Source organism: Rhipicephalus microplus, unplaced genomic scaffold, assembly GCF_043290135.1.
Source record: "Rhipicephalus microplus isolate Deutch F79 unplaced genomic scaffold, USDA_Rmic scaffold_74, whole genome shotgun sequence".
In the NCBI taxonomy this organism is placed as follows: domain Eukaryota; kingdom Metazoa; phylum Arthropoda; class Arachnida; order Ixodida; family Ixodidae; genus Rhipicephalus; species Rhipicephalus microplus.
The window spans coordinates 1,346,544-1,371,752 of record NW_027464647.1 but is presented as its reverse complement, the minus strand read 5'-3'; the positions used below and the strand labels follow the sequence as shown (position 1 = coordinate 1,371,752).

General features: G+C 46.0%; 1 protein-coding gene and 1 non-coding gene across 3 annotated transcripts in view; one reads left to right on the top strand and one right to left on the bottom strand.

Moving 5' to 3' along the window:
* Nucleotides 1-25,209, bottom strand: part of LOC142761710 (homeobox protein engrailed-1-B-like) — a 92,237-nt gene that overhangs the window by 55,080 nt on the left and 11,948 nt on the right. The gene's annotated exons all lie outside the window — the stretch shown is intronic.
* TRNAT-CGU (transfer RNA threonine (anticodon CGU)) lies at nucleotides 10,923-10,995 on the top strand. Its single transcript has one exon. It is a non-coding gene; the product is annotated as a tRNA-Thr (tRNA).

Genomic DNA, 25,209 nt, shown 5'->3' with positions numbered 1-25,209 from the left:
GGCAGGTTTCTGTTCCAAATTTTTTTCGGTGTATACGTGTGCCTGTGTGTGCGTGTGATATGCAGCGTGCGTCCAAATGAGAAAAAAAAAAGTTGCGATGCGAATCACAACGAAAAAAAAAAGTTGCATTGCGAATCGCAACTTCTGCTCGAAATCGGAGTGCCGGAGAGTCTCGGCTGTCACACTGGAAGGGGATTAGTTTATACTATTATAGTCTCTCTTTCTACATACATTTTACGACGCAACCGTATAAACCGAGAGAAGACGACAGGCGTCAACCACGGCCGTCGATGGGCGGCCCCGGTGGTCCGAGCGCTGCGGTAGGCCGGACGTCTCAATCGACGGGCCGAGTGGCCCTTGGGCAGACCGGGCGCGCACTTGTTTGTCCAACCTGTGCGGGGACCTGCCCCCCGTCGCGAAGTTGGCCGCATGCAGCGCTGTTTGCGTCGTCCAAACAGGAGAGTGCCGAACGCGCCCGACGAACGCACCACGACGCCCGAAGTCGCTGCGCAGAGACGTCGCCGGACAACAGCGGCCACGTCGAGGTGCTCCGTAGACTCCGTCCGCGCGCAAACATGACCGCGGCAAAGTGGAGAGCTGCCTCTCGGTGTATATACACTGTGTTGTGCTGGTCCTCTCGAGTGCGTCCAGACCTGTTGACTGCGCGGGAAACCCGCGCCTATACGTGCTTTTTCCCTTTATCTGTGTGGGTAATTTGAATCTCTCGCTAGATGTCTCAGTCAACTCTTATCGCCGCTTCAAGCTCGCCAGCGTTCGTTCGTTATGCAAACGTCCTCGCGGTGCTTTCGGACGAGTGTTTGGAAAAGCGTCTTCGTTCTGTTTTCGGGCGCCCGCGTGCAACTGAAAAGGGAAATTCCTGACTGACAGTGCGTCGCGGATGTATATGTGTACACCGTGGACGGATGAGACCAGAGAGCGAGAGAGATTATGGCGAAATTAATCTCTGTCGCAACCTGATTAAGGCAACGTTGAGTGTTCTGTTGGATTTGGCGAACGTGTACATCGCGCAACATATGGCAGTGGTCAGTGTTGAGTCACCGTAAATTACCGGTTATGCGTGGGAATGTTCGACAAAGAAATCGCATGTGGAACTTGTGACGTGTGTATTCCCCCCCCCCTCCTTTTTTTCCCTTTCCGTCTGCCTCTACGTTTTCCTGTAAGTATCATAGACCGGAAAAACCTATCTAAATACGGAAAACAAGCCTGTCCAGTACGTCACCATAGGTAAATAAAAAAAAGAATAGAAAGTGCATTTTTTCATTGATTCATTGTGGTTGAACGGCATAAGTTTGGGTTAGTGAACGTCATCTTTGATCAATTTTATGGCACCTGGAGTTTCAGATTGCGCACCCACGCATGAAACAGCTCTGGTGGTACTTGCATTTTCATTTGTTATTTGAGGCTCTCGCAAAAGAAGCAGTCATGCAGATGAAAAAAAAAAAAAAAACATGCGATGAGCGCTCACAACCTTTAGTTTGGTCCTCTTCTTTCTTTATTTCTTTTTTTTTTCTCTGTGAGAGGAAACAACGAAGTGGCGATGCAGTACTCCACCCTCATCGACCTCTTTCTTTTTTTTTTTCTGCCACCGTACGATTCTCGGTTATGAGCGAGTGCGAAAGAGACGGCGCCAGGCCGCTGAACCTGCAGGCATGCTGCGGCAGGCTCGCCTATAGCGCGCGGAGACCTGACAAGCCGTCCGGAGCCAATCAGTTAATTGGCGATGTTCGGCCTCCGTCGCGTGGGTGGGTGGCCCGCGCACGTCTCGGAGGCAGCCGATGTTCGTCGCAGGTGGGGCGACGACGGGACACGGCTTGATCCTGGGCCGTGTTTCTCTTCTTACTTTTTTTTTGTTTGCTCCTCACACCGAGAGAGGGCGCGACTCTCCCCATTGAGCGGCCCGAAATCGATCGTCCAGATTGCCGGGGCGAGCTTGTCCCCGCCTGGTTCGGGATGACAGCGAAGAATTTAATAAAGCGCCGCCGCGCTCTTTATGAAAGGAGCGACTCGAAGCGCCCGGCGGGAGAAGAACCTCAGCTCAGGCGCGATTAGCTGCGCCTTCCAGGACCACGCATATAGCACCCATAGTCTGTAGAGATTAAGCAGTTTTAATTCAAACGCGGTTTTTGCGGAATTACGGGCTATGGGTGGAGCAACGGATGTGGGTGCGTGCAATGCCGTTATAATTCCTCATCGTCGTCAGCCACTGCATGAACAATTGGCACAAAATTTCTTCTATCTATCTATCTATCTATCTATCTATCTATCTATCTATCTATCTATCTATCTATCTATCTATCTATCTATCTATCTATCTATCTATCTATATATATATATATATATATATATATATATATATATATATATATATATATATATATATATATATATATATATATATATATATATATATATATATATATATATATATATATATATATATATATATATATATAACCTCTTTTATTTATTTATTTCAGAGCCTTTTAAACACTCATAGGGTAACTGCTGCAAGCACATTTGCTAAGCATTAATAATAATAATTTCTCGATAGTAGACGGCGTTGTATTTGCTAAACACTTGCAAGAAATTTCGTCCCCAATTGTTCATGTAGTGGCTGACGACGATGGGGAATTATGACTGAGGTGGGTATGCGCCACAGTTAATAGGCGATCAAAAACAAGCTTTTGTAATGGGTTAGAGCATTGGACGACCCACTCGTTACGCTATTTGCATTGCGTGACGCCTCGCTGTTCTTTTGCTGGTGTAAAGCGCTTTATTACCTCATATTAACGCAATTCCTTTGACGACATCAAGCTTGTCTAAGGGAGGTTTGCAAACAAATCCTCAAGCACTGGCGTGGGGCTCAGTGGTGGAATACCGGGCTGGCACGCAGCGGACCTGGGTTCAAGCCCCACTGTGCCTTTGGTGTTATAGTTTTCGTTTTCTTAGTTCGCGTATGTCATTACGGACACTGGCGGCGGTGGCGGACAAGTACGGTGCCACGTGTGATCCGAGTTTTGATCTCATAACAGCTTTCACTATAAAAAAAAGTTCATGTGAAGAACGAGTAAAACGTTCACGATCAAATTAAAGAATGTTCGGTTTGTGATTCGTTCTTTGAATTTGTACGTCTTAAACATCATATTCCTCAGTGTTTTACTGCGTCCGTGATGTTTGTTTTTTCTGAATAAAGCGAATCAGAACATCACGCAAGCTGAGCAGCCTTATTTGAGAAGCGGGACATATTCCTCGTTTTCCTCGTGTCGCGTAAATGCTTTCGAATAAAGTGAGGCAGCTGTTGCATATCCTGGATGATGTGCGTATTCTTCCATTCACCGTGAGAAAACAGTACATGTCCAGATTGTTTTTTTCACAACTCACTGTCACTTAATGAATGTTTAACAGCAGCCGACGCTCAGTAACTCTCTGAAATAGTTCCACGGTGAACGCATGTGAGCTTACCTTCGGTATACGGAAGGCAACAATAAGATTGGCTATGTCGTTCATCAGAATGATCTGTTCAAATGTACATGTAGGAGAGTGTCATTTGTCACTGCAAACGAACATCACCAAAGCCTCACATTCATGGTGAGCGAAGCGTTTGCAGACATGTATGTTCCCTGTCAGAGGTTTTTCGGCAACATATACACTATATAATGGATTAAAGAAGAAGGCCTGCGTGGAAGCGCGGCGCAGCACAGTCACAGCCAAAGCTAGGAGAGCGGACCTTCAGAGTTGTTGTTGTTGTTGTTGTTGTTGTTGTTGTTGTTGTTGTTGTTGTTGTTGTTGTTGTTGTTGTTGTTCTCCCATTGTTAGTGGCGCATACCCACTGTGGGGGATTGGCCAACAATCGAGTGGCTTTAAAATTTACTGTTCAGATTTAGAATGATGGAGGTATAACAGAAAGATTACCGATAGCCTAGGCAAGTGTGGTGCTTAATGTAATGCATACAAATATTTACATAAACGAATTTATTCTTAGAATAGAGCAATAATCCGATTTTATACGTATATAATTATGTGGACATGTTAGGATAACGAAACTTGTTAATTAGTCAACCTATTAGTTTCATCAATATATAGTCCCGGACGGCCACGCATACTGTCCCACTAGAGAAACCAGAAATGGAAGCTCCAAAAGACCCTTTTCTAAACACTCATTGGGTAACTACTGCAAGCACCCTTGCTTAATACCCACTACGGCAATATTAATATTTTTTTTTGGGTAGTAGGGCAGCATTCGCAACGCTATTTTACGTTATTCTTCTGAAAAGTGTGGTATCCGCTAAACACTTGCAAAGAATCTTGTGCCAATTGTTCATGCAGTGGCTGACGACGACAAGGAATTATGCCTCAAGTGGGTATATGCGCCATCACAGTTAATAGGGGAACAAGAACAAGCTTTTGTGATGGTTTGGAGCATTGGACGGCCCACTCGTTACGCTATTCGCATTGTGAGACGGCTGGTTGTTCTTTCGCTGTTGTAAAACGCTTTATAAGTCGTACTAATGCGATTGATTTCCCGAAATCAAGCCTGCCTAAGGCAAGTTTGACAATAACTCACAAGCACTGGTGTAGCTCACTGGTGGAACACTGGGCTGGCACGCACTGTTCTTGCTCACCTATTAACTGTAACGCATACCCACTTCAGGCATAATTCCTCGTCATCGTCAGCCACTGCAGGAACAATTGGCACAAGATTTCTTGCAAGTTTTTAGTGAATACCACGCTTTTCAGAAGAATAACGAAAAATAGCATAGCGAATGCCGGCCTTATACCCAAAAGTTTATTATTATTGCCCTAGTGGGTATCAAGCAAGTGTACTTGCAGTAGTTACCCAATGAGTGTTTCGAAAAGGCTCTGAAAGGCCCCTCTTCTATAGCTTTCGCTGTGACTGTGCTGTGCTTTCCGTGCAGACCTTGCGTTTCTTTTTTTTCTAATTTCGTGCGGTGTGGTTACCACACTGGCGGGCCCAGCGGCGACAGATAACCACGGCGGCGCATGACCTGAGTTGTGATCTCATAACAGCTTTCACTGTAAAACAGGAGAGAAGAGATTAACCCGGCGCATGCCCTGTTTGCTACCATAAGCTGGTGTAATGTGAAAGAGCCTACTATAGAGATGAGAGAGAGAGGCGAGAGAAGGAACTGCATGATCAATGAAGGCGCTGACAACTGTATACAAAGCAGTGTGTGAATACTAAATAAATACAGAGAAAGAAACACTTTTACACAGCATTATTACGATAGGGTCATGTATAACAAAGTGATAACTGAGAGCAGCGTCGCCTATAAGTTAAGGTCATTTTAATAGCACTGCTTACTTGAAAGGAGCTATAGTATGCAATCAGCAAGTAGGGCATTGTGATCATACGTTGAGCCATGACCGAAAACCGAAAAATATGTATTTGGACAAAATGGCGGTGCCCGTTTTAACGTACGCATATACATGCATCAATCATGCTTATGTATAGGTCACTGTTAAATACGAGCGCATCAGTTCTGTAAAGAAAAAAAAACAAAACATCAGAATTTTGTGGCACGAAGTCTTTTTTGCCGTCTCCCCATTTTTGTCATTGTATCTGTTTTAAGAAAAAATAAACACACTAATTGATTGATCTTTCGAGGGTCATTGACTTCTGGAAATCAAAGCTGCGTGCTATCAAAATTATACTTGGCGTACAGAAGTTTGCAAAGCTGATACTTCCATGTTTTAATGGGGATAATCCGAACGTGTATGCTTCGTATTAAATAACGAACGCACTGCATGGAAGAGTTCGTGCGATGCTGGAAGCGCAGAAACACGGGAGAATCTTTCGGAACCCCGTATTATCGCAGCTATGTCAGTGGACCAAATACGCATGCGCGTCACCTTGACACTTAGCCCGAGATAAGAGCGTGGGAATGTGTGTCACAGTAAACGAATCTTCCAGCCAGTTGACAAAAGGCCGATGTGTTGTTCGCCTATATATAGTTGAATGACCTCGCGTGGTATATCGCCTTTTTGCCTGCACGGGCCAGTATGGCAACAAATGAAGGCCACTACTGACCGCCAGAGGCGACGTGATCGAGAAGTGCGCACCGGTTGAGCAGCGAGTTCCGGCATTCATCCGCGTGTTCACCTATGTGGAAAGTATAGCTTTCACAGCTCGGCCGCGGGATGAATTAAGCAGTGAATGCAACCACGCATCCATGCACGTGTGTTCGCAGCGGGTGGGGTAGCCCTCTTGACTCCGCATGAAACGGCTGGCAGGGAATGCGTGAATGCTTTATCAGCTGCAGGGGACGCCATTGTCTCAGCGGGCCGACGCTGGCTCCCGTGACCAGGGGTCGCCCTCTGGCGTCGAGCTCGGGACACGCAGAAACGTGCCATGATTCAGCACCGTGCGACGCAGTTCATCGAGCCACGGTGCTGTACCTTCGGGGGAAGCTAGGACTCACCGGGATGCGAGATGGGGAAAAGAGGATAGGGAAAGAAAAAAAATGGCATTCCAGACGAAGCGGAATTCGTTTTGACTCAACTCGCGCGCGCCAGCCCCGAAATTGTCGCATTCTTTGGCGCCCCTGCGCCCAAAGCAGCAGCAGCAGCGCGAGTTTTTTTTTCGCGCGCTCTATGCTGGTGCTGCTGTCGACAAGGTGGCCGGCTCTGTTCTTTTCTCCGCTGAAAAAAGAGGGAAAGCGCGCCAGCCTCTGTTTGCACATGACGCAAGGCGAGGAACGCGCGAGCCTTCACACATGGCCGCTCCTTGCGCGGAAATTTATTCGCTCCGGTGAGCGCCCCTTTCTCCCAACCCTCCCCACCTTTAGCACCCTCTCTATACTTTTTTTAACCTTGTGTTTTCTTTGCTGCTCCTGCTGTGAGCCACGAGTTTTGTGCCTTTATTTTTGTTTATTTTTTTTTTCACCTTAGGTACGCTCTAAAGGTTTGACGTAACGCCGGCCAACGCTGGTTCCAGAGGCTTGTGCGAATTCAGAGTTGGGGGAGGCGAAGACATTTTTGTTTTTAAATGCCTCGAACTGGTGCTATCGCTTTGCACTCTGAGCGGACGGCCGAAGCCTTCCCGAGCTATTTACCATGATTGCGCCCTTTGTTACGCGCACTTCAAAGGTCGCGCTGTCGTGTCTACGTGATGGTGCCTGATGTATGCAGTCTGCGCCTAAATGTATCGCGTTTATATGCAGGAGGTGATCGCATCGTTTTCAACAAGATTGTGTTGAGGGTTGCCACATTCTTGCAAAGGAAAAACTGACGGAGAACGTATACGCTTTTTCAGCGCTCGTGTGGGGCGCGTGTTCTTCATCCCTATAGTCTCAGTCCCGTTGTATAACTTTTTGTTGCTTTTTGAAGTCCACGTAATGAGCTCAAGACGAGTCGACGAATGAGCGCAAGTTTAGGAGCCATACTGCAGACTGTACGTTCACCGTTATACGTGTTGTTCAAAGCACATAATTTATGTGCTATAGTTGCACTAGCCTGATTACATCAGCTCGCTCACGCGACGAGATAGAGATTACACTTTTATTAACAGTCCAGTCAGTCCAGTGAAGACACTGAGGTTGACCCGCGCCATTCCACGTCACGACGCTACAAACCTTGTATATATATATATATATATATATATATATATATATATATATATATATATATATATATATATATATATATATATATATATATATATATATATATATATATATATATATATATATATATATATATATATATATATATATATATATATGTGTGTGTGTGTGTGTGCGTGTGCGTGTGCGTGTGTGTGTGTGTGTGTGTGCGCTTGTGTAACCATACCAAACACAATCCCGGTTACTCTGTGGCTCCTCTCTTGCGTGGATATATCGAAATATTTGATTGATTGATTTGTGGGGTTTACCGTCCCAAAACCACCATATGCTTATGAGAGACGCCGTAGTGGAGGGCTCCGGAAATTTTGACCACCTGGGGTTCTTTAACGTGCACCCAAATCTGAGTACACGGGCCTACAACATTTCCGCCTCCATCGGGAATGCAGCCGCCACAGCCGGGATTTGAACCCGCGAAATATTTAGGTTGTCACCGAGTACAGGGTCCTTAGCTTATTCCTTTATCGTAAATAACAAGTGCATGAGGCTTAGTATTAGAAGAACTCTGATTGTAGACTTCGAACTACGCATAACACTGCTTGTCGGAAAAACAAAAAAGAAAGGAACACCATCCCGCAGTAGTACTGCGGGATGGTGTTTTTAACGACGTCACATCGTCACACACATCGCCATTGGCTGTGGCAGCCTTGAAAAAGGATAGTCCATTTGTTGAAACATCGGATCCAGCGCCACCCCTTGTTTTTTTTTTTTCAGCACCGTAAAAGACAATGAAGATTTAAAAAAAAAAAAGGAAAACCCTTCCAAGGTAGCGCAGACTATTTTTTTTCCGCGTTCCAAAAATATGGGCCACGTGAAGATTATATACGGTCGTATGCATATATACTGTTCGGGTTCCCGTTTAATCGCGTCTTCAGATAGCTGGTGCTTCAAGATTGCACTATCTTTTACAGCACTTGCTGGAGCACTGCTAAGGGCCATTGGAGCAGGTTAGAGGGGGTGGACAAAAGATGGGATAGGAAGGATGTGGTGACTGGGCTCTAACTGTCTTGCATCGAAGCGAATGAGTGCGGCGGCCATATTGACAGAACACAACCGCAAAGGCGCAATCCTTCGTTGTTACAGAGAAGTCGTAACATTCTCGTCGTGTGCGGTAACTGGAACAACACGCATACATTTGCTCTCGTTCTCTTCCTCTTTTTCTTCCTTTCCTTTTTTTTTTGCGCCACTGTTTGCCGCCAACGTGAAGGCATTCAACATTTGCGAGCCCTGCAGGGAACCGAAATCAACGTTTACGCGTAGCTTCGTCGTCCTTCGCATTTTACGTATGCACCGCACGACGCACGCCGACTGACAATTAATCAGCTCCCGCTTGATGCGTTCGTAACTGTCACCGACTTCTCGCAAGGGGTGGTGTCGCCGTTGACCGCGTCTTTTTCGAGTGTTGCCGACGCGGCGTGCATAAATAAGGCGCCACGTAGGTACTTAACTAGACCGGTCGAGAGACCTCCCCGAAGTCGCCGCCACTGTCACGAACGAAGACGCGTCGTCCCACAGAGTTTCGTCGCTGACCGATATGCAAGCGCGAACGCGCAAATCAATATACCGCATAGCACTAAGGGTTCGTTTTTTTTCCCCTATATACTATACTTTCGGGAGAGTACACTTGTACGATATGCGTGCATTTGAAATTCGCAATCAGTTTCATTGACGGTGAACTTGCCCGTCGTTCCTGCAGGATTCGGAGACATGTATCCAGAGTCGTCTAACGTCGGCCTCTGCGGCACTTTGCCGTAACTGAATGAAATATAGGTGAAAAAGAAGCGTCTAAAAAAGTGAAGGACGCGTTTTCACAATTGGCTTCTGGTTCTATACAGCAGCTACCCATCTGAAACATTCTGAATGCACTATATATCACGTGCACAGTTGAGTGCGTGGCTTCATGCAGGTGACCTAAAGGACTACATAAACTACATTCTAAAGTGTAAATTATGTTGAAAAGACACGCATCATTTTCTTTCTTTACTTCTTTTTATATTTTTGCCACGCAGATATATAATTTCACCAGAATTTTTCAGGAGATCTTTACTGTATACAAAACAGTAAGTCGAATCTGAATAACCTGCTTTGTTTTTTCTTTGTGATTGTCACACACACACACACATTATATATATATATATATATATATATATATATATATATATATATATATATATATATATATATATATATATATATATATATATATATATATATATATATATTCTTCACATGTAGTCTATACAGCAAATGAGAAGTGCTTGATGCTTGAAAAGGTAAATCTGTCCCTCTAAGTGGGAAGGTATGCAGTATTTATGTTTTGATTGAAGCTTCAGTGGAAAGAGATTATAGAAGTGCATATTCACGGCTTTCCCGTCCTATACGCTGTGTTTCCCTAATTCCACTTTTTTTTTTTGTCCTTATAGCTTTTTCCGTTCACCTCCGTCTTTCTCGATCCTCCACAGCCTCCTCTCCTCGTGGCGTGGAAGATCAACGCACATATACAGGCGGGGTGTGTGGTAGGAACCATAGGGGCAAATATACAGCACTAAAATAGCCTGTCACGGGACGGACCAATGGGAGAAGGCTGCAGCTGCTCACGTGCGCGCGCCTCTCAACAGCGGACGACGCTGTTGCCCATATAATCGCTCCCGCGGCCCATATAATCGCTCCCGGAGAATCGATCGACGGTGTTCCCGCGTTGCCCACGGTTACGTGGAGGCCCGTGGGCCGAGCGGACGAGGCCCGATCTCGCCGGATTCACACTTCCGTCGCGTATGATGTCGTTGTATTCGAGCAAACGACCAATCAGAGAAGCGCATGAATGAGTATACAGATAACGGTGAAGGTGTGTGTGAGTGACGCGCGTGCGCTCACACACACACACACACACACACACACACACACACACACACACACACACACACACACACACACACACACACACACACACATATATATATATATATATATAAGGGCAACAAGTGTACACTTAGGGGCTCGTTTTTCGTGTTTTACACAATATTAATGAGATCTAACAGACAATAATGCCGAAGAAGGTATAGGGGAAGTTATTAGGCCAATTGTAATGTAAATGAAAAGAAAGAAAAGTGGGTGAAAAGATAACTTGCCGTGGGCAGGATTATATATATATATATATATATATATATATATATATATATATATATATATAGATGGCGCTGACTGTCGCTCCTACTTCTAAATTCACAGATAAACCCAAAAAAAGTGGATGGAGGGAGTGCCGCTGTAATAGCTCAGTGGTTAGAGCATCGAACGCGTAATTCGAAGGTCGTAGGTTCGATTCCTGCTTACAGTTGGTAATTTTTTCATCCACTTTTCTTTCTTCTTATTTACATTCCATTAATGTTAATAACTTCCCCTGTACATTCCTTGGCATTACTGTCTGTTATATCTCATTATTATTGTGTTAAAAACACGGAAAAACGAGCCCTTAGGTATACACTTCTTTCCCTTTTATATATATATATATATATATATATATATATATATATATATATATATATATATATATATATATATATATATATATATATATATATATATATATATATATATATATATATATATATATATATGCTTTACAGTCTATAGAGATAGTGAATGAGAAGTGCTTGAAGGGGAAAATCAGCAAAATGAGGGTGGAAGATAGAGCGCAAAGAAATAAAGAAATACCAATGCCACAGCGGGATATATCATAAGCAAAGCGTAGCACGCGCCCGCAATATACTGTGTCCTCGGTGTCCGTGGGTGGCCTTCCCCCTTCGTTATTACAGAAGTGATAATGGCAGCTGATATTCTCACTGATATATGGTGCATTTCTTATTAACTCCGTTATCCACAGTCGTGTGGCATTTCGTGCATGCCTTACACAAAGTCAAACCTTGTGCGCCAAGTTGTTTTTTTTTTTTAGGACAGTGGAAATTTTCTATCAGCTTCACGACAATGATGCGCTTTCTTTTTTTCTGCCAATTTGGCTTACGTATGTAAGCTAACAGTCGATAAAGTCAGTGCAGTCAAACATACCCTAAATCAGTGGCGTAGCCAGGGAGTCGCACCCCAGACCTGCGCACCCGCCCTCCCTCGGGATTTTTTTTTTTCCGCCGAGGCAGATAGAGTGAAAGAGGACCATACCAAGGAGGTCCCAAAATCAAAAAGGTGCTCCTCCCCCCTCTCGAAAAAAAAAATTGCTGGCTATAAGTTACTGCTCCAAACGACTTCTTTATCGTTGTTATCAAGTCATATACGTGACATTTATTAGTCACCAAGTAATATCGCGATATCTGTAGCAAAAATTATCTTGTGCTAGCGATAAACTCTCGATCTTGTGTTAGCGCCCCGCCCATGGAGTCGTACCTCCATGTTGCTGCACCGTTTAGACAGCTTCTCCGGGACTTCATGGATAAAGCTTAGAGCGCTGCAGCTCCACGATGGCGAATTAGATTACCATCAACTGTGAAACTTGTTCAATGCGATAACGACGTGGCATTGCAACAACATCTCTGCGCATCAATAACAAAACAACCTTCATGCGATGTTCTGATAACGTTAATGTAATATCGCGACCACCCTCCCCCCCCCCCCTCCAACCCGACCCCCGTAAAGCAAGCCATCTATAAGGTATACTGGCATCATTTGGCCGCAAATAATACACACAAGTAAAGGAACACTCAACGACAAGCACAAACGGCACTTCCAACTTGTGCTTGTCGTTGAGTGTTTCTTTACTTTGTGTGTGTATTATTTGCGGCCAAATCATGTCAGTAAGCAAGTACGTACCAACTATAGGCCAACAATCAGTATTGTTACTATAAGGTATACACAGTATACTAAGACTCCGCCTTCGCTCGCCATGAATTCTTTCTCTCTCTTCTCTCTCTCTTATTCCGGCATTCACGGGGCGTAATTTCCTTGAAAGCATTGTCCGCGGCCATTTCGTGTTCTCCAATTAAGGAACGCAGGGGCGCGAAACACCGGAGGGGCACCGCGAGAACACCGACAGTTCGGCAAATTGCAGACGCGTGTCGCGGCAGGCTTATGTTTACACCACCCTCGGGTGTCCGCCTCATCGCCCGATGAGGGCGCGGTGTTCAACCAGCGCCCATGGACGTATGGCTCCTGCAGGGGCGTCGCCACCTAGCGGCAGAATGGCCTCGATGATGTGCCTGCCAGCGGCATAGAGTTTCCCGAAATTAACTATAGAGGGCACTCTGGTGCTGCGATCGTTCGGCGACCATGGGAATGATGGGTAGTACACACATTTGCCTATAGTCTTCGTACTTGCGGGCGGCGAATCGTACTTGCGGCTTCGTGTATTGCTGTGTTTCAGATTTGTTTTGAAAGAAAAAAGTGCCGCCATATCCACGAAGTGAATGATGATGAGTGGGCGAAGCTCCGGAGGTAAACCTCGTAAACCATGAATCCTCCGTACATTTTGCCCACTCGATTTTATTACAACGCTCCCCCTTGCGTACGTCGCCGCACTTCCACCAATGACACGCACCATATGTGACATCATTCCTATTTTATAACATCTCGCATCTTTCATCATCAACTACAAGTACCACCGTCTAGTTTACAACATCTTGCATCTTTTCATCATCAAATACAAGTACCGACATCTAGTGAACACTGCAAAAACTAAACGAGTGGTGGCTACATATACAGGAGACGGTACCGCCATCTAGTGAACACTGCAAGAACTGAACGAGATGGCTACATACAGGGGACGCACAGCCCACGCCTTAAGGAGCTTCGCCCCTAAAAAACAAACCCTTTTCAACTTAGTGGCTTTATTCGAAATGGTAAGCCTAAAATAATAAGGTTGTGAAGCGCAAACGGTGAACATTTGCTAATTTATGTTTTCATGAAAAAAAAAACAGCTTCAAGCCACACGGACACACACGGAGCCAGAAGCAGGCCAGAAGTACGAATATTAGACAAATGTGTGTACTACCCATCATTCCCATGCTCGCTGAAGTGCCGCGTGTTGCAGCTCCCATAGACACTAGCGCCAGAGTTCCCTCTAGTGTATATTGAGAAACTCTATGGCCAGTGGCGGTGCCGCAGGCTTGGTCATTTTGCTCGCACGAACGCGTTTTTTTTATTTATTTATTTATTTATTTATTTATTTATTTATTTATTTATTTATTTATTTAGAAAATACTGCAGGCTAAGAATAGCCCAGGCAAGAGGGGGGGTGGTATACAGTATGAGGATATGACCAAAAAGAAAAAAAGCAACAATACAGGAGGCACAAACTAACAGGTAAATATACAACACATTATGGTACATTATCTTTTCCTGCGTGTATAAAACTCGCGCGCACGACAAGTACCGACAAACGGTGTGTATATAGAATCACTACAACTTAACCGCCGTATAACTAGTAAACTACACCACCGCCTTTCATTACGGGACTGCGCCATGCATACATGATCATGCCTGCTATACTGCAGGCGCGGCCAACTTAGAGCGAGGAATACTGGCGTAACCAGGGTTAACTGGTTGATGCATTGCCTACTATAATATTCACTACACACAAACCCTACCCGGCAGCAAAGTTACTCTTAACGAAGATATATATATCTCCGTTTAGAGTAACCACACGTGTTTGCCATGAGTATCTATAATTCACCGTTTAAATCGGTATCTTTCCCGGCCTCGTTTCGAATAAAATTAATTCTTCGCGCAAGCATGATCTTCTGTTTTCTTTTGTTTTTCGTTTTTTTTGGGGGGGGCGGGGGAGTGAGAGATTCTTGTTTTTTTTTGCCGGCAAAGAAAAATGTACCCTGTATACGGTTTCAGAAAGCGTTCATTTTTATGCATCTGGAAATAAATAGCAAAACAAGACACGCATCAGCATACACTTCTCTCGTGGAATATCTTAACAAGAATGTTGGAAGAAAGTGTCATCGAGACGTCGAGTTGTTGATCGAAAGAAACGTGAGTGTGGATGCATACAATGGAGTAAGTGTTAACCTGTTCACATAGCGTGCTCGTTCTAGTAAACAGGTGGTCGATTACTGCGATCGAGGTTCATTGTTGTACATGGAGCCGTAAAAGGTTTTAATACGAAAGTTAATCAATTTGCTTTAAAACTATCATCAGCAAGAATGAACATAGTCTGTTCATTTCCTTTTTTTTTTGTCTGAGAAAATTGTTGACATTTTTATGGACTGGATAAATGTATACCGGAATGTACTCGGCAAACTATTGCGTAACACATATCTGGATAACTCCATCGGGTGATCTTCCAAGAACACCTTGTAATTCTACGCGTACAAAGGGACAGAACTTTTTTGTGTTAGCGTCTTGATTGTGCTTACCGAATGACTTATATATTTATCTTGTACATTATGCATGATCTGCTTCTGGGGTTAATGTTTATGGTTTATTTTTATTTTCATTTGCTTCTGTCATTATATTACTACACTTTGTTCTGATGCTATACTATATCATTTCATCAGTGAGCATGTGAATGGGGTGATAATTACTCACATATTTGCCGTTTGAACTGGCGGTGGAACCAACGAATGGGGATGGTGGTTAGTCTACACGGGATGCACTTAACGTATACCAAACGTGAGAAAATGAAAATGATAAGAAAGCTACAACCACGTTAATACCACAACTCGAAAAGTCCAAATTCATCCCGGCTGCGGCGGCTGCATTTCCGATGGAGGCGGAAATACTGTAGGCCCGTGTGCTCAGATTTGGGTGCAGGTTAAAGAACCCCAGGTGGTCGAAATTTCCGGAGCCCTCCACTACGGCGTCTCTCATAATCATATGGTGGTTTTGGGACGTTAAACGCCACAAATCAATCACTCAAATCAAGTTCAACGAATGTTTCCGTCGATTGTGAGAGCACTGTCTCCCCCTTTTTTTTCACTTTTTACTCGAGAGACAGTTCGGTGCGTAATTTCTCGTACGTTACAAACGTCGGATCAACTCGCTTGCATGCGTGGGGTCACAGAAAAAAGCGAATCTGGGACAACGCTTTGTTTAGAAAAAATTTATTGCCACAAACGTCAATAACACTCAACAGAACATTTCCGTCTTAGACATACTCTAACGATGATGACAAGACAGACGTCATTTACATGAACATGGATATGAGATGACGTTGAAAGAACATGTACATTCGATGGTTCACACAAACACAACCACAAAAAATACTTCAATATAAACAAGAGACAAATAAAACATAAATATGTACATTTTGCATATTTACATGTTGGCATGCCATTTCTGCCGGCGCATTGACAGATCAGCCTACTAATACCAGGCCGGCTGGAAGACAAGTTTCACTCGTCCGTCATAGACCGACACAAAAGCTTCGCACGTCGTAGGATGAAACGGTCGCAGTGTTGTGTCGCGCGCGACGTGTTGCATCGAGCGTGGCTCACTGCTCGATCGGATGGCAGACGCCGCGTTTCGTCGCGCGTGAACGTGTTTTAAGACAGACACGACACTGCTGCTGCTGCTGCTGACGAGCGCCTGTATAAAGTGGCAGCAACGTTCCTTTTTTTTGTTTCCAGGAGCCATCGGCGTGCTTGTCCTGCGCGGGCGAATCATCCGGGGTGAGCACATGTACCGGTTCTCGCATGCCTCCTTTCCACGAGTGCGGCGCGTATCTGGCCCGCATCGCCCTGCGGGCCACCCGGGTGGTCCGGCCGTCAGGGGACGCACAAAGGACGGCGACGACAGCCGCCGACGAAGCCACGACACCTGTGCCCAGCACCGCCGGCTACACAAGCCGCGAGCGGTCCACCGCGGCGCGTACTCGAAAGACGCCCGTTTACCGTGCGAGAAGCATGCGTCCGCTTGATTGGGAGTGGCAGGTTCTTCTTCTTCCTCTTTTGTTCGAACAGCGCCGCGCATCGAAGGGCAGCGACAGTGGGACAACCCGCAGCGGTCGCCTCTTCTTACGCCCCGTTGAACGCGAGGAGCGCTCGACTATCGCGCAGAAACCCGATTGAAGACGCGAGCGCCTTCCGAGAATTCGGGGACGCCCGCGAGCTGCTGACATTTCTATTTCACGCTCTCGTTGTCCGCTTACAAGGCGCTTTTCTTTTCAGTTTCTTTTTATTCACTTCACTACACGAAGGCTCGTATACTAAGCCTGAAATGCAAATCTTAAACTGGCCAATCGTAAGTCGTTTCATTCGCTCTCCTCCCCCCTCCCCTCATTGTTTTGTAGAGCGTTAGTTAGCAAATAATCTCATAAGGAGGAGGTTTGTGTGCATATATCATCGTCTGTGAAATAAAAGATTCGTGGTGAAAGAAACATATAAAAAATTCTGCATGGAAATTCTACAGAGCGCGCCCCCGCACGCTCTCTGTATACAAGCATAGTGTTTAAGGTTTTATTTCAGGTGTCTGAAGTACGCGAGAGTTTCCGTAAGGGTGAAAATAATGTGTAATCAGTGGGAAGAAGTCTTGGCCGCGACTAACACTTCTTCCTCCATCTCTCATATCACGACCTCTCTCTCCCCCTTTTCTCCATCTGGGAAGAAGTGTGAGTTACGACTGACACTCGTTGCACCACCTTTCATATACGAGAAGTGGTCCAGTATTCTACCTAGTACACGTAAGCTGCGGAATTTAACTTTTTCGGGTGGGGGGAGGGTGGGGGGACTTGTTGAAGATCTTAAAAAACACCTATTTTTTATTATTTGTCCGGTACAAAACACTCCCCTTCATCCGAATTTAAGGGGGGGGGGGGGGTGGTACATGGTAGGGCGACCCTTATATTGCTCCTATGAGGTTTGTGAAGTGTTTGTGAATAAATAAAATGAAAATAAAATAACAAGATCGTCTCTAGCATGACCCCGCCGCGGTGGTCTAGTGGCTAAGGTGCGGCGCTGCTGACCCGCAGGTCGCGGGATCAAATCCCGGCTGCGGCGGCTGCAGTTTCGGTGGAGGTGAAAATGCTGTAGGCCCGTGCGCTCAGGTTTCGCAGCGCGTTAAAGAACACCAGGGGGTCGAAATTTCCGGAGTCCTCCACTATACGGCGTCTCTCACAATCATATTTTGTTTTGGGACGTTATTAAACCCTACATACCAATCAATCGATCGATCGATCAATCAATCAATCAATCAATCAATCAATCAATCATCTGTGGCATGAAACCCAACTATATGTATACATATATGCCACATTCCTGTTACATTGTCACTAATTCCCAGCGCGAACCGCTCCTGCAGTGTTTGAGAAGCTGTATGTAGATCGTTTTGTTAAGATTACGCCCACTTCGGGAATATTACAGATTATTCCGAAACCTATTGGTGGCTGCTAGTGATAACGCTAGAATATTCGACGGCACGCGTGTACAAATGCCAACGTGCCTCACCGCTTGTCAGTTGATCGACGGCCGACGCTCTGTACGCCGCTATCAGTGCTGTGTGTATCACTGCGTCATAACTTTTCGTTGACATTGTAAAAGAACGTGTTGTTGGGCTAGTTGGTAGGACTTTTCTAAAAATTGATTCGAGTGTGAGCGCGCACGCACGCACGCACGCACGCACACACACACACACACACACACACACACACACACACACACACACACACACACACACACACACACACACACACACATATCCAGGCATCAAACTCGCACAGGCCACATGTTCGGCCGAAGTCATTCTGAGAAATCTCAGGTACCAAGGTAAAGCCAGAAACGAATAAACTGCGGACTTAGCGGGATTAGCTTTTCTAAGTTACTAATGCACGAAAGAAAATTTTGTTATAGCCCCGCCGCGGTGGTCTAGTGGCTAAGGTACTCGGCTGCTGACCCGCAGGTCGCGGGTTCGATTCCCGGCTGCGGCGGCTGCATTTCCGATGGAGGCGGAAATGTTGTAGGCCCGTGTACTCAGATTTGGGTGCACGTTAAAGAACCCCAGGTGGTCAAAATTTCCGGAGCCCTCCACTACGGCGTCTCTCATAATCAAATGGTGGTTTTGGGACGTTAAACCCCACAAATCAATCAATCAATCAAAATTTTGTTATAAATTTTTATGTGGTTTGCACGTGACGTCACACGAACAAATTCCCACGGTATAACAATACGAGACAGTCACCACTGCGACATTTTTTTCACGTTGATTACGATAGTCTATCAAGTTGTCTCACGTCGCAGGCATGCTTCCACGATTATTGCGGGGACAGTTATTCGACGTGACAGTGCCAAACGGTGATCACTATGACGTCAGTGCAAGCTACTCACACAGTCAAAAATACGGCGTAAGTGTAATCACTCAGACCAATATCCAGCCGGTGACGTATTTCGAAAACGCCCATATCTGTTTGAATTCCATGTGTTACGATAATCTCATTCTTGTGCAGTGTGTCTTTTTAACGTCTTTTTTGTGTGTTTTTAAACAAATTTTTTAATTTGGTCGGCGCAATCTCTCCTGTTTTTTTTTTTACCTTCAACCATAATCTCATTCTGTGCCTTCTGAAAGCGCGCATGTTTTTCAGTGGGCCGCTGACAGACATCCCGGATGACGTAACGGTTATAGAAAGCGTGTACACATTCTGTTATCCGAATATCACCTGTGCCGTTCATAAGCCTCGTGTTTACACGCGCACGCCTTCTTGCCAACTATTACGTCAGTAAGTGGACGCGTCCTATAAATATCATGCAGCACCGTATATATACTCCCTCGACCTCGGCCTTCGTACACCCTCCTGTTGCAGAGTTGCGAATGTGGCGCCGCATTGTGGGCGTGGGGAAATCCCGTTAGCGCACGCTCGCTTGAAGTACATAGCGGCTATACGAAGATCGACGCGGACACAGCCCCGCCTGCCTGGCCTCTTCGCACGCCTGCTGAAATATTCAACAGAGTCGTTTGAAGTCGCGGAACACGGAACGAGAAAAAAAAAACAAAACTGGACGCAGTGTGTTCATTTACGGTATACGGTCGTCGTGCAATGAGACGCCGCGTATAGGGCCTTTGAATAAGATCCGCTGCGGTTTCCACAGTGTACGAAGCTGCCCTAACTTGTATTTTTTTTCTTTCTGATGTGATCAGTATATAATAGTGCATAAAGTTAGCAGGCGATCCCTGGGTTTACAGAGAAGCGAAGCCGTGGTCAGCGTAATACAGCCCCTTTTCACACGGCCATATATCAAAGCACATCCGTGTCATCAGTCAGGAGACTCATTGCAAACCCCAAAGAGAAGTGTTCGACGGCGAGAATACCAACTCAGGATGTCGCCAGTATGGTTCTCGGCAGTGTCTGTATAAACTGCTGTTAATGATGGGCATGCTTGAGCTGTTGTTTCGTTTATCGTCATATTTGTTTCAATTTGGCACAATGCAGGACGTGGTATTCGTATGTAAATCGCTCTGAGAACACCGCATCACATTTTTTTTTCTCCCAGATTCTATTCGTTCGTGATTACATTCTCACTGCTACGTTCGTTCACGAACCTCAAAATTGCTTTTTGAGCATGGTTGTTCAGATCTTATGTCTTCGCTTGGCACGAATTCTGAAAGTTCTTCCTTTTAAAGCAGCGCCTTCTTACAGAGAAAAAAAGAAAAAAAGAAAGAAAGAAAGAAAGAAAGAAAGAAAGAAAGAAAGAAAGAGAAATAGATAGGGAGAGAGAGAGAGAAAGCCCACGACGTAATCTCCAATGAAATTCCGCTGAAAACACGCACATCCTCGCTTTTTATTACCGCGAGGGACGCACGACATACAAGCGATGTGCGTGAGATCTCTTTTTCGTAGAACTCGACCCGTGCAGGTGATAATGGACGAGGTTGCTTAATACGTGCGGAGGCGTCGTGATAACGGCGGCCCGCAATTGGAGGAACACCCATGGCGTGTCGGCCGGGACTTATCTCTAGCCTGCTTATCTCAGAAGCTGCAGCCGAGTGTCGTAAATTAGGGCGCCGAGAGAATTATCACCCGCAGTTCGCATGCGGCGAACGTTTCAATTAAGTACTCGCAAAAAAAGAAAAAGAAAACTGGCTCCCGGTTTTTGTCTTGCTTCGGCTGTCCAATTTAGAATCCCTGGTATCTCAAATACTCTCGGTTTCACACGAGTATACCATTGAAGTATATATTATACAGCTTGGTAACACGAGATACATCTTGCAATTTCTATGGCGCCATCGAATTCAAGAAACGTCTAACCAATACGTACAAGTAGGTGCAATGAATATTTTTTTGAATTTTGCTGCCTATGGAGATCCTTTTCTTTAAGCGATATTTACTCTATTTGTAGTGACTTAATTCTCAAGCCTTCAGACTTGTTCTCCTTGCGCTTTCTTTGCTCCTTTTTTGTCCATTTTATCCCTTTTTTTACGTTGTTAGCCTTCAATTATTCCCTGATAATTCCGAAGTCATCAAAGCTACATATTCTCACAGAAAAAGAAAAGAGAAACAAAGAGACGTTGGTTGTAAATACAATTGTTTTGATTTGATTTGTGAGGTAACGTCCCAAAACCCAACGTTGCCAAAACCAACGTATACATGATTATGAGAGACGCCGTAGTGGAGGGCTCCGGAAATATCGACCACCTGGGGTTCTTTAACGTACGTGCACCAAAATCTGAGTACACGGGCCGACAACATTTCCGCCTCCATCGGAAATGCACCACCACAGCCAGGATTTGATACCGCGACCTGCGGGTCAGCAGCCGAGTACCTTAGCCACTAGACCACCGTGGCGGGGCGTAAATACAATTGTAAAATCTTGCAACGTCTGATATGATATCTCAGTGTTTGAATGAAATCGTATTTTTTTTATAAAAAAGGCGCTGTACGCAATTCAAAAGTACACAGGCTATACTATACTGAATATAAGTCCTGCTGGAACTATATCTTCAGCTTTCAATTTGATATGTGATCAAACGGCCGGTTATCTGTTTGACAACGCACGTCTCTACATATAGCAATAGCTAGGCAACGGACACGCTGCTTTAAAAGTTTATTATCCTTAGTTGGTCTGCCATGCATGCAGATAAGTTGAGAATCAGAATACAAAAACGGGTAAATCAAAACAAACGAAGTCGAGTCGCGACAATAAACGACGCTAAAGTGTTTCCAAAAGTATATATTGCATCGACGGCTTATACGCTGATCTCGAGGAACCCAATCGAAAAGCCTATACTGTCGATACAGAGCCAGATATATGATAGCTTATATGGAAAAGCGCGGTGCAGTGCAATTGCGTGCTATATGTAGCCGCGTAACATAGATATATACCGGTGAGGGCTTTCCGCTGCGGTTGCATATACTCGTGGCACCAGCCAAGCGAAGCGACATATGCAATGATGCTCCATGGAGGTCTCCTTCGTCGCTGTAATACGGCAACGAATTTCGCCTATTCGCGGGAACAGAAAAAAAAAAGCAAGAGATAATCGAATTGGGAGAGGCATACTTGGTGCATAGTTAGCCTGTGTTTGGCGGCTGTCCTGTAGACTGTATACGTGGGATATATATCAACAGAGGGATTGTCAGAGAACGGAATAATAACGCTGTTCTTCGCAGGGCTTAAATTTTTACGAGACACGTTATAGGGGCTTTCTCTGTGGTTGTTACAATTACGGAGAGCTAGAGAACGTCGTGATGCTTTGCACTTCAACGGAGCCGCTCATGTCTTCATCTTGCGACGACCCACTGAAAAGTCTGGTACTCTAAGTATAACCCCGCTGAACAAGATGGTAGAAAGGAGCGCGTTTTCTTGCGTCTTGCAAGACACGCATGGCTGATCCCACGTGCGGCTTCCCCTGCGCACGAAACTGGCATTTGCATACTGGTATATAGCCAGGAATTAAACGTTATCAAAGGAGCAAACTGTGAGCGCGAACTTTTAATATTTAAATGTGTTTTTGTTTTGTATGACTACAAACTGATATGCCCCCGTACATGACTTAACTCTTGCGTTCTCGTGAGTAATCGCAACATCGAGAAGTCTTAATAGTAACACAAGAAGTACGATATAGAAACAAAAGAACAGTCATGGATGATTACAGTAATGCATATCGTATACATGTACGCCGATAGGAAGCAAAAGTGACGCGTGTAAACGCGAGAGTCTATTCACGTCTCAACAAGTCGGGGTCACGTGAACCGTGTAGAAACGTCACGTATGACGTCATAACGTGTCTGAGCTCATTCCTCGCGAAATAACGATGCTTCTAAAGCGTATACCGCCCTGCAGTACCACAATATCAGGTATTGTTCAGTCTATATATGGCTGATGCCGCATATATACTTTTGTTGTTTTCAGTTTTTGGCAATGTTTTGATGTGAATCATGCGACGACATGCGTGCAATCAATTCGTCTGTAATGGCACCCATTTACTTCATGGAAAGACTTGCGTAAAACTGGTGGTTGATATCAGGCAAAGGAGTGTTTTTGGCTGTTTCATACGCATCCACTTATCAAATTTTGTTACGCGGCGTGCGAAACGGTATGTAGCCGCAAGCGAAGTGGCCTAGTGCGCTGCAGTAGGGCAATTTCAAGTGCGCATCTCGTCTCTGCATCAGAATGTTCCAGCTATAGAAAGAGCAGAACTCCCCGAGATCAGAAACTGTTGACAACGCCAGCAGCCTTCGTACAAGTGGCGGCTGTTTATATCCCCCCCCCTTCCGTCGGTCGTAAACAGGCCGTTAGCGCGGCTTGTTGCGGGACGTGACCACTAAACGGCTCGGACACTTCCCAGGAGGCGAGATTAGCCGATTGGCGCCCCGTGTTCCCGCGGCGTGCTTCCGCTCTTTTTTGCTGCTTCTGCTCGGCATGCCCGGGATTTCGGAGGAAAAATAGGAGGGATGGCATGCTGTGTCCCGCGGCGTTAACCACAAGTGGCCGCTAAAACGGCGCCGCGGCCGTTGTGTGCGTGCGCCTCCCGCTGCAGCAGTCAATCCGCGAGCCGTCGGATAGCACGCGGGGACACAAAAACGGGAAGTCACTCGCCGCCGACTGCGCCGCCGCGGCGGGGACCGCAGAACGACAACATCGTCTTAAAGGGGGTGTACACGCCGAGAGGTGGTCTAGCTCTCACGCCCCCCCCCCCCTCGTCGGGAACTATAGGGTGCTCCTGTGTCGTTTCGGTGGAGGCGCCCATATATGGCATCCCATATAGCTCCCCACCACCCCTCCGGTCGCGCCGCCTGTGGGGGGTGGCTGCGAAACTGGGCTCCGGCTGCGTGTAATCGCTGTCGCGCAGCGTGTGTTGTTCGGAGCCCGGCAGACCCGCTGGTGCCAGCCAGTGCGCACGAACAAAGCGGGGCCATATCGCGCGCACAGCCGTTATTAATTCGCCGCTGGGGAGCGATGGACCGATGATCGTGAGAAGCAGAAGCCCTTGCATGCGGTATATATAGGCCGGGGCGCAAGTGAAAATTTGCTCTGGGAGGGGTCGCCTGTTAATGTGAGGAGGTGCGACAGAGGGAGATAGACACCGTCGGCTCGAACGCATACATCGCGATAAGCCACGTCCGGAACTGCACGTCTAAGGTATTTTTCCCCCCGCGGCAGGCTCTTCGTGGCGTATAAAGCCGGGCGGTGTCAATTAAACGATTAATAGTGTGTGAGACGAGCAGAGAAATCTCCCGGTCGCGTGCCGTGGTAGGGTGTGCAGTATATATTGCAAACGGAGGCGATGTCGCATGTATTTCTTCCCATAGACACCGCCCGGTTACAATACTGCAATGGACATCAGCAGGATTTTTTTTCTTGGGGGTGCGAACCCACACTGCATCACGTTGGGAGAGGGGAAGAGCTGGTGCGTAGGCCCCTTTTGCATCTCCCCGCTGACGTCCAGGGTATACAAAAGTATACCCGAGGCTTGCTTCATATCGGATGTCCGAAGGCAGAAAACTATTATTACCGCGCAGGTATACGTGCTATGAAAATTGGACAAGCTCCGCCGTCACTGCTCCGCTAAAGAGGAACAAGTTGTTCGTGCCCCGGTCAAAAATGTACGGGCCTCAAAACTGGACAGACCCCGCTGCTCAGCACTGGTAGGTGTCGCAAAACGGAGAATGTGGCAAGGATACGCGAGCTGCTCGAATGGCACCTCTAGATCGCTCACGGCCCCACCACGGTGGTCTCTAAGGTACTCGGCTGCTGAGCCGCAGGTCGCGGGATCGAATCCCGGCGGCTGCATTTCCGATGGAGGCGGAAATGTTGTAGGCCCGTGTGCTCAGATTAGGTTGCACGTTAAAAAAACCCAGGTGGTCGAAATTTCCGGAGCCCTTCACTACGGCGTCTCTCATCATCATATGGTGGTTTTGGGACGTTGAACCTGACATATGAATCAATCGATCGCTCACGAAACACCAGGCGTATTCGGCTAGCCAGAAAAGACGACGCATGCAGAACCAAAAACAACTCACGCTATACTCAAATGGAAAAGTTTGAAGGAGCGTATATACGGTGTATTCAAAAGGACCATTCATAAAATTCAGTGTCACCTCTGTGCAGCATGCCACACATGTTCGCTAGTCATCCGCCTTAATTCACAGAGGAAATGGACGCTCAAGCCGGAT